This window comes from Anomaloglossus baeobatrachus, chromosome 6 (genome assembly GCF_048569485.1).
Source record: "Anomaloglossus baeobatrachus isolate aAnoBae1 chromosome 6, aAnoBae1.hap1, whole genome shotgun sequence".
NCBI lineage: Eukaryota > Metazoa > Chordata > Amphibia > Anura > Aromobatidae > Anomaloglossus > Anomaloglossus baeobatrachus.
The window spans coordinates 322,237,581-322,255,543 of NC_134358.1; the positions used below are offsets into that span (position 1 = coordinate 322,237,581).

General features: G+C 42.3%; 1 long non-coding RNA gene across 1 annotated transcript; it reads right to left on the reverse strand.

Moving 5' to 3' along the window:
* Nucleotides 1-5,457: 5,457 nt before the first annotated feature.
* LOC142244324 (uncharacterized) lies at nucleotides 5,458-6,101 on the reverse strand. Its single transcript, XR_012724507.1, has 3 exons — nucleotides 5,904-6,101; nucleotides 5,709-5,771; nucleotides 5,458-5,628 (listed from the first exon to the last, which is right to left on the reverse strand). It is a non-coding gene; the product is annotated as an uncharacterized LOC142244324 (long non-coding RNA).
* Between the last annotated feature and the right edge of the window lie 11,862 nt (nucleotides 6,102-17,963).

Sequence of the window (17,963 nt, forward strand, 5' to 3'; positions counted from 1 at the left end):
CTCATCATAAAAATAACAAAACCGAAACATAAAAGCTCTGTTATAACTATGGAAATCTGCATCTGTAAGTATTAATGAGGATGAATATGGCAAAACTTTTTTTGGCTTTTATCAGTAGTAGTGAGATACAGCATATACAATTGTACTGAATGTAAATGAGGTTTTCTCTTCTGAGCCTTGGGACTTATTTCAGATGATTTCACCTTGAGGCAGTGCATCCTGGCAGCATATGAGAATTAGCATTAAAAAGCAATTTCTGCAGCTAAAGTTAATGAACTATTTTGGACTCTACTCACAGTTTTTGGCAACAGTTTTCAATAATAAACAGCAGCAACCACAATCAAGTGATAAAAATAAATTAGTTCTCATTGATGTAGACATTTTGTTTATTTCATTGTAGATTTATCTTAAATTTCTGATTATTATGGCTTGTAATATACAAGTTAAGTAATCCAGATTTATTTCTTTACATAATGACAATGTTTGGAAGTATTTACAAAACAGATTATTATTAACTTTAGCTCTAAACTTTTAAGTGCCATTCTGAGCTAATTTCAAAGGCTTAAATACTATGAAGATATTTGTACTAAATTTTCATTAAAAAAACTACCATTTTGTTGTTGTAGAGTCTGTGTAAAGCTGGGTTTACACATTGCAACATCTCAAACGACATCGCTGTAACGTCACCGGTTTTGTGACGCAATAGCGATGTTGTTTGCGATGTTGCAGTGCGTGAAACCTATCAGCGACCCGGCCCCTGCTGTGAAGTTGTAATCGTTACAAATCGTTCAGGACCATTCCTAGGTCCTTTGTTTCCTGCTGTGCAGCATGAAGTTTCAGTGTGTGAAGACTTTGCAGAGACTTTGTTAGCAACTTCCCTTTCAAAAGGCTGCTTATCAACGTCCCCAACAACCAGCCAGGTCGCTCTGCAGGTCCGGATCGCTGTTGCGTTGTTGGCCAGGTTTGCCTGTTTGAACGCTCACCAGAGACTTAGCAGAGACTTAGGGAGGTCGCTATTGCGTCACCAAACCGGTGACGTTACAGCGATGTCCTTTGCGATGTTGCAGTGTGTAAACCCAGCTTTACTCCTTTCTGGCTGTCCTGCTGCCCTGGACATGCACATGACTACAGGCCATGTCGGACAGCAACGGGGAAGGGGGTGGCTTGTAAGCTAGGAGAGTGGAGTGGATTGCAATCAGGAGGATAGAACACAAGCTGTGCTGTATCACAATGTATATACAGACAATAGGAGACAGAAGGAAGGCTGTGTGCATCTCAAGTGCTTCATAATACTGTAAAGAGTAAAGCTGGTGTCACACATAACGACGACGACAACGACGTCGCTGCAACGTCACCATATTCTGTGACGTTGCAGCGACCATAGATGATCGTTAGTAAGCTGTCAAACATGCTAAATAAAGCAGCGACGAAGCAGAGATCATAGCGACGTCGACGGTCGTTGTGTGGTTTCAGACATGTCATTGCACGACGAGTCAGAGGTGTGGTTTTAACCCCTAGATACGGTTTGCGTTATCTCTTTTCACGCCCCTCTGTTCCTATTGGTGATCGCTACAGCGCTTTGAGTTGTCTTTCTTCACGCCCCTCTGTTCCGATTGGTCATCACTACAGCGTCGCCTGATTGGGTGACCGTATCAAACAAAAGACGACGCAGTAGCGCTTCCATTCACTCTACCTGAGCTTTTTCAGAACGCAGTTTGTTGCAGTGATTTTTTCAATTTGTTGATTTCGTCTTGGATTTTTAATATTCTCCTGACTTAAAGGTAAGTAATTTTTTTAGGCAGTATTATACCAATATTCTAGTACATCGTGACATTAATATAGCAACTGTATTCTTGTATATTGTGGCAGTATTATAGTTATATTTAGTTATATTTATCTATGTACATAGGGGGAAGTATTATAGCTTTTCTATTCCTGACGTTATATATTCAATACCGCTGTACATATAGTTATGTTCTTGTACATAGGGGCAGTATTATAGTAGTTATATTCTTGTATATAGAGGCAGTATTATAGTAGTTATATTCTTGTACATAGGGGCAGTATTATAGTAGTTATATTCTTGTATATAGGGGCAGTATTATAGTAGTTATATTCTTGTATATAGGGACAGTAATATAGTAGTTATATTCTTGTATATAGGGAGCAGTATTATAGTAGTTATATTCTTGTACATAGGGGCAGTATTATAGTAGTTATATTCTTATACATAGAAGCAGTATTATAGTAGTTATATTCTTGTACATAGGGGCAGTATTATAGTAGTTATATTCTTGTACATAGGGGCAGTATTATAGTAGTTATATTCTTGTACATAGGGGCAGTATTATAGTAGTTAAATTCTTGTACATAGGGGCAGTATTATAGTAGTTAAATTCTTGTATATAGGGGGCAGTATGATAGTAGTTATATTCTTGTACATAGGGGGCCGTATTATAGTAGTTATATTATTGGACATAGGAGCAGTATTAAAGTAGTTGTACATAGGTGGCAGTATTATAGCAGCTATATTCTTGTGCTTAGTTTATAACAATGTAGTAATACATTAATTTCCTTTTTTTTCAGATGTCTTCCAACAAACAAGAATTCATAAGGGAGGTGATTGAGATGTATCAATCCCTGCCTTGTTTGTGGAAGATAAAGTCTGTCGATTACAGCAATCGATACAAGAAAAAGCAGGCCTATGAGCAGCTTATTGAATTGTTCCAGAGGAATAACCCAATGGAGACCATTACGACAGAGATTGTGCGAAAGAAAATCCAGGGTCTTCGCACCGTTTATAAAAAGGAACTAAATAAGGTGGAAAAGGCCAGCAAATCTGGTGCCGGAACGGAGGAACTTTACGTTCCAAAGCTTTGGTACTACGATTTGCTGGCCTTCATAAGAGACCAAGAGGTACCACGGACAATAACATCGCTGTCCTTTGGTCCCGGAACACAGCCTGAGGTCCGGTCTGACACCACAGTTGGAGATGTAAGTACCTTTGTGAAACTTTTGATGTACATGGCATTATTTAATTGAAAATAGTTACTACGGTTTTCTATGATTACTGTTGCAGATTTCAAAATGTATCCCTTCCAGTTCAGATAAGTATACTCCTTTGCTAGTTTCTCCACACTCTATTTTCATACCATGTAATGACATTTCATATCTTGTAGTACTAGTCTGCCCCTCCCATTAGTTTCCAGTGCATGTGTATCCCTGTGCCTGCTGCTCATGATATCTGATTTTAACATCATTTTTATTGTTCCGCAGGATCGTTGTGAAGCTGGGCCAATAGTGACAGGTGGTGATGATGAAATTGCCGGGACTTCCGAGGAGACCGCAGAAGCTCCATTACCGCGGCGGATCTCCTCAACCCGTAAGAGGCAGCCGAACAACTCATCTTCAACAGACCTTATGGATATGGCGAAGAAAATCCTGGAGCAGCACAGCAGACCATCCATTTGCGGATTTGCCCAGCTTACGGATGAAAGACTCCGTAAGCTGGATGACAAACAAAGAGTTCATGTCGAAAGGGTCATGCTGGAGGCCCTCAACAAGGCGGCAGAGGGGAAACTGACAGACTCCTCAAAAGTGTGTGACGTAGAACATCGACAACAGTCTTCATGGGATCAAGTGCCATGGATGAGGATGGAGCCTCCACCACACCTCCAGCATGACCCCCCCGCACAGTATCCCATGTTCCCCCCAACGAACCAATTTTTCAGCCCACAGAGGCAACATTTAAATGACTCGAATAAGCAATACCAAAATTTATAGTTTTTGTTTTTTGTTATAATATTTATGCTGTTTTTGTTGTTGTTTAAGCAATGTTAGGGAATTGTAATAAAAAATGTCTTTGATTTCAAACTTTTGTACAGCTTTCATGAATTCTGCATAACATTATTCACGGGGTAAAGGGTTGGGTGGAGGTCAAGGTCGCCATCATGGCACAACGCTACAGATGCACATATATAATGTGTGTGTGTGGGTGTTTTTTTATTTTTCTTAAATAAGAATGTTTTTGTGGGTTCTTTGTTTTAAAGCTGTGGTGGGGAACATAGTGCTCTCCCTGCTGCCTTCTAGTGCTGTCACTGTCAGTGCTGTTTGTGTTATGCCACCTACAGCTCTTTGTGCTGCCACCTATTGCTGTGTTGCCCAGGGATTGGGGGGGAAATGAGATCCTGGCCAAGGGGTTACTTCTGCAGGTATCCCGGTGTCGTGACCCGGTCTGTAATGTCAAGCTCCCAAAAAAGAGGGGGATTAGGTAGGGGGAATTGTCTGTCACGCCACCCGTGGGTTGCGTTGATAAGGTGGTGGCACCGCCACTGCCTCTGGGGACCGTGCCCGGGACTGATGGTGTGGGGCAGCTAGGTGGGATACCCTCCACGGGTAGGGGGATTTATAGTCCCACGGACCAATTGGGAGAGGTAGTTTGTAGAGTGACGGGTACAGTCCTCGCCTTGTACCGGGTGGTGCAGGAGTACTCACAGTATAAACCAATAACTAACCCCAGTCCAGTAATTAACCAAGTTGCTGGTAACAGGTGCCAACGGCCCGCTGCTGTGAAGACGGGTCCCACACCCGTGTGTGTAATTCAGGTGATCTTTTCCTGCCCGAGGTATGTGTCTTCTTTTCACACTGGTCCGTACTGGGTCCCGACAGCTGGCACCCCTCTCCTGGTCCACTTCGGGTCCCACAAGAGGCTGGCCCATTCCTGAGGCCGTGAGTACCACTCACCCCAGCCCCACACAGGGGCTGCTTATGTGACGCCCTGGACTAGCCAGGTGGTCTCAGAGGTAACATCACACACACACACACACCCTCCCCTGGACAGTCAAGATCATTGAAAAAAAAAAAAAAACATTGTTGCCACTCTACAGTCTTGATGTCCTCCTGTTTTCGTGGGGAGGGGGTGAGTGGGGTCTGATTGGCTGGTGTGTGTTTGTGTGTGGGAACCTCCCCAAGGGAGGGTTAAATCAGCATCAATAACATGTATGCAGACCTCTGTAACACCCAGGTTTTGCCAGGGCGGCACAGTGCTCTTTGTGCTGCCAACTACTGCTCAGGGTGATGTATATGCCCCATACTCTTAAGGGATGTATATGACGCAGCCTCTCCTGGGATGTATATGCCTCAGTGTTTCCTGTGATGTATATGCCCTAGCTTCTCCTGTGTTGTGTATGCCCCCAGCCTCTCCAGACCAAGACATACATGGAAATGTAGTGGTGAGAATCAAAATGATCAATCTCACCGAACATCACAGTCTCTCCAGCCACCACTCTGGGGCTGATTTTATTAATTATTTTAACAAATATAGCCTGGTCGTGTTCAAGTTGATAATTTGGTGTGGCCCCCGTTGGTTGGTAGAAAATTCCAAATGGTCCCCGGCAGTAAATAGGTTCCCAAACCCTGTTTGAAAGTTTTGTCCAAAAATGTAAGCAACAGCGAAAATAAACTAGAAAGATTTATGTGACATACAAAACAAAAAAAACATTTAAATCACAAACATTCAGTGGCCCTGCTGTTGGGCTGCCAAAAACTGTTCCAGCAGCTCCCCATGACGCCGGACGGCTTCTGACAAATGGCGTTGAGAATCCAACACGTCCTGTAGTGTGGGGATTTCTGTGGAGGGAATGGGAAAAGTTAACCATCCTTGTTCCAACATCGAACTGTCAGGTATATGTTTTTGGTTGACCACTTACGGTTCTGGGGTTCATCACCTTCTTCTTCTTCTGAGGCGCTGATGGCCCAACCAGATCCTGTGGCTAGGGAACACAAATCAAATATTAGTACACGACAGCCCACCATCATTTAAACATCCATGTATCCTTTACAACTTGTAGGGACACCATGATATGTGCATAAATTACAGGAAGGGTAGCCTGCACAAAACTCACCAACTGATGCGGGGGAGAAGGCATCGTTAGAAGAAGTATGGGGAGACTGGGTAGAAGGTGGTGATGGGGTTGAAGGAAGAGATGGGGTTGCAGCAGGTGATGGGGTTGCAGCAGGTGATGGGGTTGGAGAAGGAGAGGGTGTCCCAGCAGGCGGAGGTGGTGGATCGGAAGCAGGAGATGTTGGAGCCGGCGGGGATGATGGCTCCACAGCAGGAGATGCTGGAGCTGGCGGAGATGGTGGATCCACAGCCGGAGAGGGTGGAGATGGTGGAGCTGCCTGTGCAGCTGGAGGTGGTCCTAGGTATAGGAGAAAGCTTTTATTGAGCGCATAACTCCAGGCCACCATGGCTTACGCCTACTTTACACCATACAATTCTGCATACGATATCGTATGTGATGTGACACGCCCCCATCTTATGTGCGACAACTGAAATTTGTTGACCGTGTCGCACCTATGCTTTGTTCCTGTCACAAGTACTTACCCTTCTATACGACCATCCATACGTAAGAAGCGGGACGCAGGTAAGTTGCAGTTCATCATTCCCGGGGTGTCACACACTGCGATGTGTGCTGTCTCGGGAACATTGAGCAACCAGACGTTCAATTTTTAGTAATTGAACGACGTGTATGCGATGACCGGTTATTCGTTTAATCGTAATCGCATGTAGGTTTTACAGACTACAATATCTCTAACGATGCCGGATGTGCATCACTTACAACGTGACCCCGCCGACACATCGGTAGATATATTGTAGCATGTAAAGCCCGTGTATAGCCTGCTTTTTTACGTATGTTTGACAAACCTTTTTCTAGGGGCACCAGACACATGGGGACCACTTGCCTCAAAGCAGCAAACATGCTGCATTCATTGGAAAAACAAGGCACAAAAATCAATCACTTAAATTCTTCTATTTTATTCTGTTCTGTAAATAGTATAACATATGGCTTGTACTCAAGGCTTCTAATGTCACTCTGATATGCACCGAGATAACAATGATAATCAGAGATTCAAATGCAAAGATAAAATAAACCCATTATACCCCAGGAGCATTGAAGTTTTGAGGTATCTGAAATTTACCTATGATCAAGTTAGATAATTAGCTCTTTTTCGCCACCTTGACCCTCTGATATGCACACTAGATATCTAGGTATAATGTAATTATTTTCTTTAGATATGCACTGAGATAACACTGATAATCAGGTCAATGGACAATACTCCAAACGCGATTACACAGCATGGTTTATTGCGAAATGGTTTTTGTAAAGACTGGCACAGTGTTGATCAAATCCTAATATATGCAAAGAGTAAATAATCCCATTACCCCAGGAGCATTGAAGTTTTTAGTTATCTGAAAGTTACCTATGATCAAGTTTGCATACCATACCTTTTACAAAGGATAATTAGCTCATTTTCGCCACCTTGTCCCTCTGATATGCACACTAGATATCTCGGTATAATGTGATTATTTTCTTTGCAATATATTGCATTTGAACTACACTGTGCTTTCCAAACAACCTTGTTCTAATCGCGTTTGGAGCATTGTCCAGTCATCTGACTATCCTTCTTATCTCGTTGCATATCTGAGTGAGCAAGTTTAGAAGCCATATGTGTGTGTATATTTCTAGTGCATATGTTTCAGAAATAAATCCCCTCCTTTGGGTCCTCGCCAAACTACCTCATATTTTACACAATTGTATTATTATTCTTTGTAAATTTTATATAAATTAAGATTATTTTTTTTTATTTTAATGATTGGTCATTGGCATTTTGTGCCATGTTTTTCCAATTGTAATCGCTGGGTCACCAGTGTCGGGGAAGAATATCACAGTTAATGTCCATGTTATGAAAGTATGTATGCTGCATTCATTGCTGCACTTATGCATGCGTGGGGAGTGGGTGACAGGTCCTCGATAACTCATTCAGCACCCATGTGTTCGATTATTTTTGTTTTACTGATTTTTTTCAATACCTTTCATTTTTCCACCAGACAGAACTTTTCAGATTTTTCAGTCAATGTTCCCATATGTTTTCTGCGGGAACCTCACAGCACTTTTTCTTGCTGTAAGCTGCGTCCAACACCATTAAAGGGGGATTGACACACCACGACATCGCAAATATAAGTCGATGGCTTCACGGAAATCTTGACGCACAAACGGCCGCATTAGCGATGCCGTTGCGTGTGACTCCGATGAGCGATTTTGCATCGTTGAAAAAACGGGCAAAAACGCTAATCGGCGACATGGGTGTCCATTCTCAAAAATCGTGAATGCAGCAGTAACGAAGTTGTTCCTCGTTCCTGCGGCAGCACACATCGCTGCGTGTGACGCCACAGGAACGAGGAAGCTCTCCTTACCTGCCTCCCGGGCACATTGCGTAAGGAAGGAGGTTTTACCCAATACTGTATATAACATATATACTATCCTTCATACACAAACAGTAAGTTACGGACTGTGTGACCCCTCGTGGCCCTGCACGCACACCTATCCTTTTTTTCACTGGCAGCACAGGTGTCACACGGATCGCACACTGATGTGATCTGTGTGACATCAGTGTGACAAATAACAGAGAAAACACGGGTCTTTTTAATAAAAAGATTTTCTATATTTACCTCTCTCCAGCGCTGCTGTCTCTGGCTCTGCTGCCTCCCGCTCCTTATCGATGGTAATTATACTCACTGAATATTCACTGCAGTGAGCAGCTGGAAGCAGGGACAGTGATGGGGACCGCATCGCTGGGTGAGTATACAGGTGTGTGTGTATGTTGAGAACCTGGAAGCCGGAGCATCTCGGGGACTCGTCACAGTTCCCAATGAACTCTGATGAACCCATGAAGCTGTAGCGTGGGTGTCGCAGGATGGTCATCAAAGTTCATTGGAAACTCTGATGACCTCCTGGAGGCCACTGTGCTTGCAGAATACTCACCTGTCCCTGCGTTGATGCCCTCAACGGTGCTGTGCCCGGTGCTGTCATCGCGCCGCTCCGGCTTCCAGGTCCTGAGTGCGGTGAATAATCAATGAATGAGCAGTGGTCAGGAGCGGGAAGCAGCAGAGCTGAAGAAAGCAGGTAAATATCCATGATCCATGAACCATAAAGCCATGGGTTGTTCATGGGTAAACAAAGCCGAACAGGACCAAAGCCGCTAAACAGCACTCACCATGACGCCTCTCGATGTCTGCTCGGATGCTGGCGAGGAGTTCACTGGACTTATACCGCAGGTCTGCCAGTTTCTTCCTAATTTGGGTTGTGGATCGCTCCACCCCAAATCGACGGGCCAGGCCTCTACTAATCAGCCTCAGCACAGCCTGCTTATGAAGCATGGGATGGTCATGCTGTGCCTCGCAGAAATAGTCTTTTTTGACCATCATTTTTACTAAATAACGGACCTCCACAGGCCCCCATGGAGAACTGCGACTCCTAGCCGCCATGTTCCCGCCTCTGAACATTAACAGAACATGTACGCCGCCCAACAGACTTCAAAGGCGACGTGAGCAACGTCATCACGTCACGTTCTGAACAACGTCGCAATAGCGATCCCGCTAGCGGTCTCGTTATCAACGAGGCGCTCGAACCGCGTCACAGTAGCGTTCCCGTTTGTGAAACTAGCGGTCTGAATAAAGCTAGCACAGAGTCACAGTAGCGTTCCCGTCTGCGATCCCGGCTGTAACCGAGTCAGATAGCAAAAGGCATAGATAGCACTTAAATCTTTGATTTATGTTTGTGTATTGGATTTTTGTGTTATGGAATTATGGAATGTAAAGTTATGGAATATTCTTGTACATAGGGGCAGTATTATAGTAGTTATATTCTTGTACATAGGAGCAGTATTATAGTAGTTCTATTCTTGTGCATAGGGGCAGTATTATAGTAGTTATATTCTTGTGTATAGGGGCAATATTATAGTACTTATATTCTTGTACATAGGGGGCAGTATTAAAGTATTTATATTCTTGTACATAGGGGGCAGTATTATAGTAGTTATATTCTTGTGCATAGGGGCAATATTATAGTAGTTATATTCTTGTGCATAGGGGCAATATTATAGTACTTATATTCTTGTACATAGGGGGCAGTATTAAAGTATTTATATTCTTGTACATAGGGGGCAGTATTATAGTAGTTATATTCTTGTACATAGGGGGCAGTATTAAAGTATTTATATTCTTGTGCATAGGGGCAGTATTATAGTAGTTATAATCTTGTACATCTGGGCAGGTGGGACACCACCGCTGTTGTTGTTGGGCACCCAGGGGAGAGGTAGTGGCAGCTGGATGTTAACCCCTCCGCGGGTAGGGAGGGTGGTCCCGGGGCCCAATGACTTTTTGCTGGGTATAGCAATGGCATAAAGTGTTAGTGGTATCATTTTGATTTACAAATCTATTATGGGAAGGAGAATAGAGCGGACATGCAATTATACTCGATGGGGTATCGGTACAGAGGACCTAAATGGTTGTTGGTCCAAATGGCAGTCAATGTAATAAAAGTCATCAACCATAATAGTTTATATAACATTTTATTGAACAAATGCAAACATTATAAAATTCAGAAAGATTAAAATAAAATGGACAACAAAAATATATTATTAAAAAAACAGTATAGACAGCAAAATGCTCAGTAGGCCTCTATAACATCTGTTGCTGCCAACTTACAGCACCAGGACCATTAAAATATTGGCAGTAGTTTTCTCGGCAGGCCTTCGCATCATCCTTGTTTCTGCCATGTATGACCGGTTGAAGGCCTGCGATTGTTGGAGCGTTAGCACGCCACTCACCAAGAACCACTTCCCCATTTGTTGGTTCCACAGAGTCCACGAAACCAGGCGGACTGTACGCATTTACATCTTGACGACGAAGGAAGTTGTGCAGCGTGCAACAGGCCAAAACAACAGAGTCTATTGATTGTAGCTTTAGGTTAATCGGAGTGTGGAAAAGTCTGAAGCGGTTGGCCATGATCCCGAAGGCATTTTCTACTACCCGACGTGCCCTTGACAAGCGGTAATTGAAAATGCGTCTTTCCTGCGTAAGAGCGTTTTGTGGAAACGGTTTTAGAAGATTGGCATGAAGCGGGAAGGCTTCATCGCTGACAAAAACAAAATTAAGGTTTCCTGTGGTCTCAGAGTTGGGTGGCAAGTGCAGGGCACCGTTCTGCAAATGCTCACCAAATGCTGTGTGCTCCAAAACACCACCATCAGAAACCCTGCCGTTCATGCCAACATCGACATTTATGAATTCATAGTTTGCATTAACAAGGGCCATCATTATGAGGCTGAAATAGCCCTTGTAATTGTAAAAATAGGATCCGCTGTTCCGTGGTTGCGTGATGCGCACATGTTTTCCATCCAAAGCCCCACCACAGTTTGGGAACTGCCAGAGCTGCTCAAAATCCTTGGCAATTTTATTCCATGCCTCCACTGTTTTAGGAAATTGATTATCACTGCGTAGACTGCGAACAATTGCATTACATGTCTCAGGAATTATTACGCTGAGCAGGGACCTTGAAACAGCAGCAGAAAAATGCAAGTCTTGGAGGGAGCGTCCTGTGGCCAGGAATCGCAGTGTGACTGCCAATCTTTCATCTGGGGGGACGGCAGCACGCATCTTTGTATCCTTTCGTTGAATGAGTGGCGTAACTCTTTCCAGTAACATTTTGAAGGATTCCTCTGACATCCGCAGATAGTTGCGGAAATCATGAGGATCCTTCTCCTGCAGCTCTCTGATAAGTTGCATGTGTGAGAATTCGGACCTCCTCTGCAGCCACTCTCTGGTCCACATGCGCCGCTTTCGCTTTGAACGCCTCTCTAGCATCCGTGCCTCATCTTGTCGCCGAGCTTCCTCCACCAGCATTGCAGCAACTACAACAGCACACTGCATATCATCCATGATGTGAAACTGCAAAAATAAAACGAAATAAGAGAATTTTCAACAATATGTATGTATATTCCTATATACCGGAATATAAAAAATATAATACTTCCAGCTATGTAAATAAATTAATATAACAACTATAATACTGCCCCCTATATACAAGAATATAAGTACTATAATACTGCCCTCTATATACAAGAATATAACTACTATAATACTGCCCCCTATATACAAGAATATAACTACTATAATACTGCTCCTATGTACAAAATTATAACTACTATAATACTGCCCCCTATATGCAACAATATAACTATAAAACTGCCCACTATATACAAGAATGTAAGTACTATAATACTCCCCCCTATATACAAGAATAAAAGTACTATAATACTGCCCCCTATATGCAACAATATAACAACTATAAAACTGCCCACTATATACTAGAATGTAAGTACTATAATACTCCCCCCTATATACAAGAATAAAAGTACTATAATACTGCCCCCTATATGCAACAATATAACAACTATAAAACTGCCCACTATATACAAGAATCTAAGTACTATAATACTGCCCCCTATATCCAAGAATATAACTACTATAATACTGACCCAGAATACAACTATAATATTGCCCACTATATCCAAGAATATAACTACTGCTCCCTGTGTATAAGAATATAAATATTATAATATTGGTTCCCTAAGTACAAGAATTCAAGTAGTACAATACTGTTCCCGTATACACAAGTACTATCCTATATAAAACAATTTCAAAGCATACCTACCTTTTCAAATACAAGGTCTGATAAGAGGTCTGATGAAAGATCCAGAAAACACGACACACTAGCGACGCCAAACAGAGAATGTAGCTCGTAGAACAAAAAATAGAACTTAAAGAATGAAATCACAGTGACGCCTTCGGCAAGGTACCCAATCGGAACGCTGTTGTAACCACCAATCGGAGACGTAGGGGCGTTGCAAAATAGAGCGCAAAAACACGCCCTTATCCTGCCTTCAGCCCTACGTCACTGTTTTCAGCGTCGTAGCGATGGTCGCTGCTGTGGTGTCAAATACAAGAATGCAGCGCTTATCAGCATGCGCAGCGGGATAACAGCGATCAAAAAATGACCTGGAACATTCAGGAGCGAGCAGCGATTTCGCAGCAGGGGTCTGATCGTTGTTATGTGTCACACACAGCGACGTCGCTGTTGAGGTCGCTGCAACGTCACAGAATATGGTGACGTTGCAGCGACGTCGTTGTCGTCGTCGTTATGTGTGACACCAGCTTAAGGAGAGAATTCATGGCAGATACTGAAGGGGAATACTGTGGTAATCACACATTCCGCAACATTAATTTTCTGTCAGCACTTGAGATAGTCCAAGTAAAATACTGTGGAACAAAAAAGCGCAATAGAGTCTTACCCGGTAGGGAAAATATTAGACAAAAAAAGCGCACTCACCTATTTAGGTTGAGACAGTCACAACTCCTTTAAACACATGCAGTGATGGTAACAGCCACAACCCTGAGGTGTAAAGGGTGCTTTACACCCTGTGACATCGCTAACAATATATCGTTGGGGTCACGTCGTTTGTGACGCACATCCGGCGCCGTTAGCGACATCGCAGTGTGTGACACCAAGGAGCAACGACCAACGATCGCAAAAACGTCAAAAATCGTTGATCATTGACATGTCGCTCTTTTCCTTAATATCGTTGCTGCTGCAGGTACGATGTTGTTCGACGTTCCTGCGGCACCACACATCGCTACGTGTGACACCGCTGGAACGACGAACATCTCCTACCTGTGTCCACCGGAAAGAAGGAAGGAAAGAGGTGGGCGGGATCTTCCGCCCGCTCACCCCCGCCCCTCCGCTTCTATTGGACAGCTGCCGTGTGATGTTGCTGTGATGCCGCACGAACAGCCCCCTTACCGGCCAGAGCGACGTCGCAGGGAAGGTAAGTCCGTGTGGCAGGTGTAAGCGATGTTGTGCGCCACGGGCAGCGATTTGCCCATGTTGCACAACCGACAGGGGCAGGTACGCTTGCTAGCGATATCGATAACGATATTGCAGCATGTAAAGTGCCCTTAAGACGTAGAATTCAATAGGAGAAGAAATCGGGTATACATCGCGCTAACACCACGGAATCCGATATTAATATAATTCCTTTATTGTTTGTAAAAGTCGACGCGTTTCAGAGACATCAGGACATCAAAGGACCAGTATGTCATCAGCTACAGAGAAGCCTCTATATATACAAGTGAAATGCCACGTCAGAAGACTGCCCGCCACAATTCAAATAGTGGCGGGATGTTCAACTTTTACATTACCGGTCATGTAAATGTACAAATAGTGCAGAAAAATACATAAAACAATTTGACTTCAGAAATTTTAAAAAACAATATATATAGGGGTACAGAAAGTTAAAAAGAAATTATCCAAAGGCACAGAAAAAAATAAAAAAGAAAGTGGGAGGGAAGGAAGAGCGGGTCTAGAACTCTATAAAATCCTGAGTAGGATCATACGATCAATGTGGGCTAAATCCACAACCCTATAGCAGCAAATCAAAGGATCGGAAGAAATAGGAGTATACACCATATGAAGGCCTCGGAAGGCATGTAAGGACTTGTTCTTAAGTGTTATAGATAAACATTTTAACAATAGAGATTAAAAGAAAATGTTACAATAAAAATTATAATTCTAAAGATTTCTGTCTCATTAGTGTGATGACTTATGTATAGAAATTGGAGACTATGGTATAGATATGAAGAAACAGTAGAAACGTATTTACTCAAAGTATTTAATTAAAGTAACAAAAACATGAGTGAGAAATGTGTATAAGGATATCGTGATGATTCTAGGATTATATATAAAAAATCTGGGGTTTAAAAAATGTATTAAAATGAAACAAGTTCGCGTTATCTCAATCCCGATCCCGATCTTTAAAAAATGATCATGTGAGAGAGCGATCCAAAACATCAGTGGGATTGTCCATCACTATCTCTAACCCTTGTTGCTGCACTGCTATTAACCCCTTGATCTCAATATAGGGATAGCGAGTGTCAAGTGGGTGGGCTGTTATTTGTGTGAATGTTTTAAGTAATGTGGGTGGTATATTGTTAGGTGATTGTGGGCTTCATTGTGTATTATTAGTATTTTATGCTATTTCTGCATCCTTTATTAGTGTGGTAGTTACTTTTGGTGTTTAATAAATATTCTATATTAGTACACGGGTTTGTCTCATTTTGTCGGTGCATATCTTGATGAAACAGTGGGGTTATCACTTCGAAACATGCTGAATAAAGCACCCTCATCTACAATCCAGCGATTTGAATCTTTTTTCTACAGCAGCGCAGTTATATTCCACAGTTTTCTCATGGTTCCTAGACACTGCTGGAAAGGCCCCGGCACCAGAGGGGAGTATATCTGTTATTATTTTATGTGGGGAAAACACAGTGATTGAGAGATGGTTTTCTGAGTAGTGGACTGCCCCTTTAAGAGAACTGTTATCTCTAAGATCTATGCTCTGGAAATTAAATTAAATGTACCACACTGTGTATAGAAATACATTTGCAATCAGACTTCATTAGTATGTTGTTTTAAATGTGTATATGTTTATCTTCTTGTTGGTAACCATTGCTTCTACGACTCAAATTCTCACAATATCACTGTAGCCTAGTGTGGAATATCAATCCATCAGAGCATAAACTTTGTCTTTGTCACCATAAACAAGTAATTCTTAATATTGTTGAAAACTGATCTATAGCCCATCTTAACAGGAACATTGTTAATATAGCAAAGTTGCACACTTATTCATGGTGTCATTATGTCACATGTTTCTATCTCACTATGGAGGCTTCAGCTAGCTGTGAGGTGCAGCAGAGGTGTTGGTTTTCATAGACGTGATCATATGCTGCACAGTTCTTTCTCCAGCTGCAGGAATATTTAGTTTAGTAACTAAAATTCTACTTGTTAGAATGTTTTCTTGGGTTCAGGTGAAAAAAAATGCTAAATTGAAAAATCATTTTAATTGTAACACAGACTCCATTACAGATGATAAAGTCCAGAAATCAAGTTTGTTGTCCAATGAGGTCTTGCCAGAAAACTTTTGAAAAGCCCTGGTCTAGGGTGAATGTTCATTTCTCTACCATAAGGTGTCTGCAAAGGCGTTTCAGAGAATTTGGCAGTACATCCAACCGGCCTCACAATCGCAGATCACATGTAACCACACCAGCCTAGGACCTCAATATCCAGCACATTCACCTCCAAGATTGTCTAAGACCAGCCACCCGGACAGCTGCTGCAACAATCGATTTGCATAACCAAAGAATTTCTGCAAAAACTGTCAGAAACCATTTCAAGGAAGCTCATCTGCAGGCTCAATGTCCTCATTGAGGTCTCCACCTGACTGCAGTTTGTCATCGTAACCGACTTGAGTGGACAAATTCTCACATTTGATGGTGTCTGGCACATTGGTGTTTTCTGGTTTTCAGCACGGATCAATATCGATTTTCACAGTACAGCTCAGATGGCAGACTGCATGTATGGTGTCATGTGTGTCAGCAGTTTGCTGATGTCAACATTGTGAATCCAGTGGCCCATGGTGGCGTTGGGGTTATGGCATTGTCAGGCGTCTGTTATGGACAACAAACACAGGACCATTTTATTGATGACATTTTGAATGCACAGAGATACCATGATGAGATCCTGAGGCCCATTGTTTTGCCATTCATCCATGGCCAACACCTCATGTTGCAGTATGACAATAAATGGCCCCATGTTGCAACAATCTGTACAAAATTCCTGTAAGTTGAAAACATTCCAGTTCTTACTTGCCCAGCGTACTCCCCAGACATATCACCCATTCAGCATGTTTGGGATGCTCTGGTTCAGTTTATACAACAGCATGCTCAATTCCTGTCAATATTTAGAAACATTGCATAGCTATTGTAGAGGAGTGGACCAACGTTCCACAGGTCACAATCAGCAATCTAACCAACTCTATGCAAAGGAGATGTGCTGCACTGAATAAATGGAAATGGTGATTACACCAGATACTGACTTATTGTCTGACCACCCCCACCCCTCGCACCCTTAATACTTTAAAACTGCACATTTTAAAGTGGCCTCTTATTGTGGCCAGCCTAAGGCACACCTGTGCATTAATCATGCTTTCTAATCACCATCTTAACACTAGAACTACTGAGGTAGTCATTTTGACTACTTTGCACCATGTATTTCTCTATAGGTGTCACGAGTCCAGTAGTTCTAGTGTTAATATGCCACAACAGCAAAGAAAAAAACCTATTGTGTAAATAGAAAAAGTCTTAGATCTGAGAGTTCAGCTCATGAAAAATAGGAGCAAAAACAAGTGTTAACATTCTATATTTTTACTGTTTGTATTATGATAAGCACACTGAATATCAAATAATTTTATATATATATATATATATATATATATATATATATATATATATATACTGCAGCATGAAGAATAATAAAGATGGAATGAAATGAAAGAATAGTATGTGAAGTTCAAAAATAGTAAATATACCGGGTGGTTACCAGAAAAATGCCCACAGGAAAATTGCCCACAGGAAAAATGCCCACATGAAAATTGCCCACAGGAAAAATGCCCACAGGAAAATTGCCCACACGGAAAATTGCCCACGTGGAAAATTGCCCACACGGAAAATTGCCCACATGGAAAATTGCCCACATGGAAAATTGCCCACACGGTAAATTGCCCACATGGAAAGTTGCCCACACGGAAAGTTGCCCACATGGAAAATTGCCCACACAGAAAATTGCCATTTGCAGCATCAGAAAGTTTCAGATCTATGATATTTGAGGTGCAAGGTGAGGATGTTCACATGATATGTGAAAAATTTTCACAGAAAATTGCCAACAGACATGAATGCTCACTAGGATTGGGGACCATATAACCCAGAATGGGAACATATATACCAGGAAGGGGCATACAGTTAGGTCCAGAAATATTTGGACAGTGACACAAGTTTTGTTATTTTAGCTATTTAGAAAAACATGTTCAGAAATACAATTATATATATAATATGGGCTGAAAGTGCACACTCCCAGCTGCAATATGAGAGTTTTCACATCCAAATCGGAGAAAGGCTTTAGGAATCATAGCTCTGTAATGCATAGCCTCCTCTTTTTCAAGGGACCAAAAGT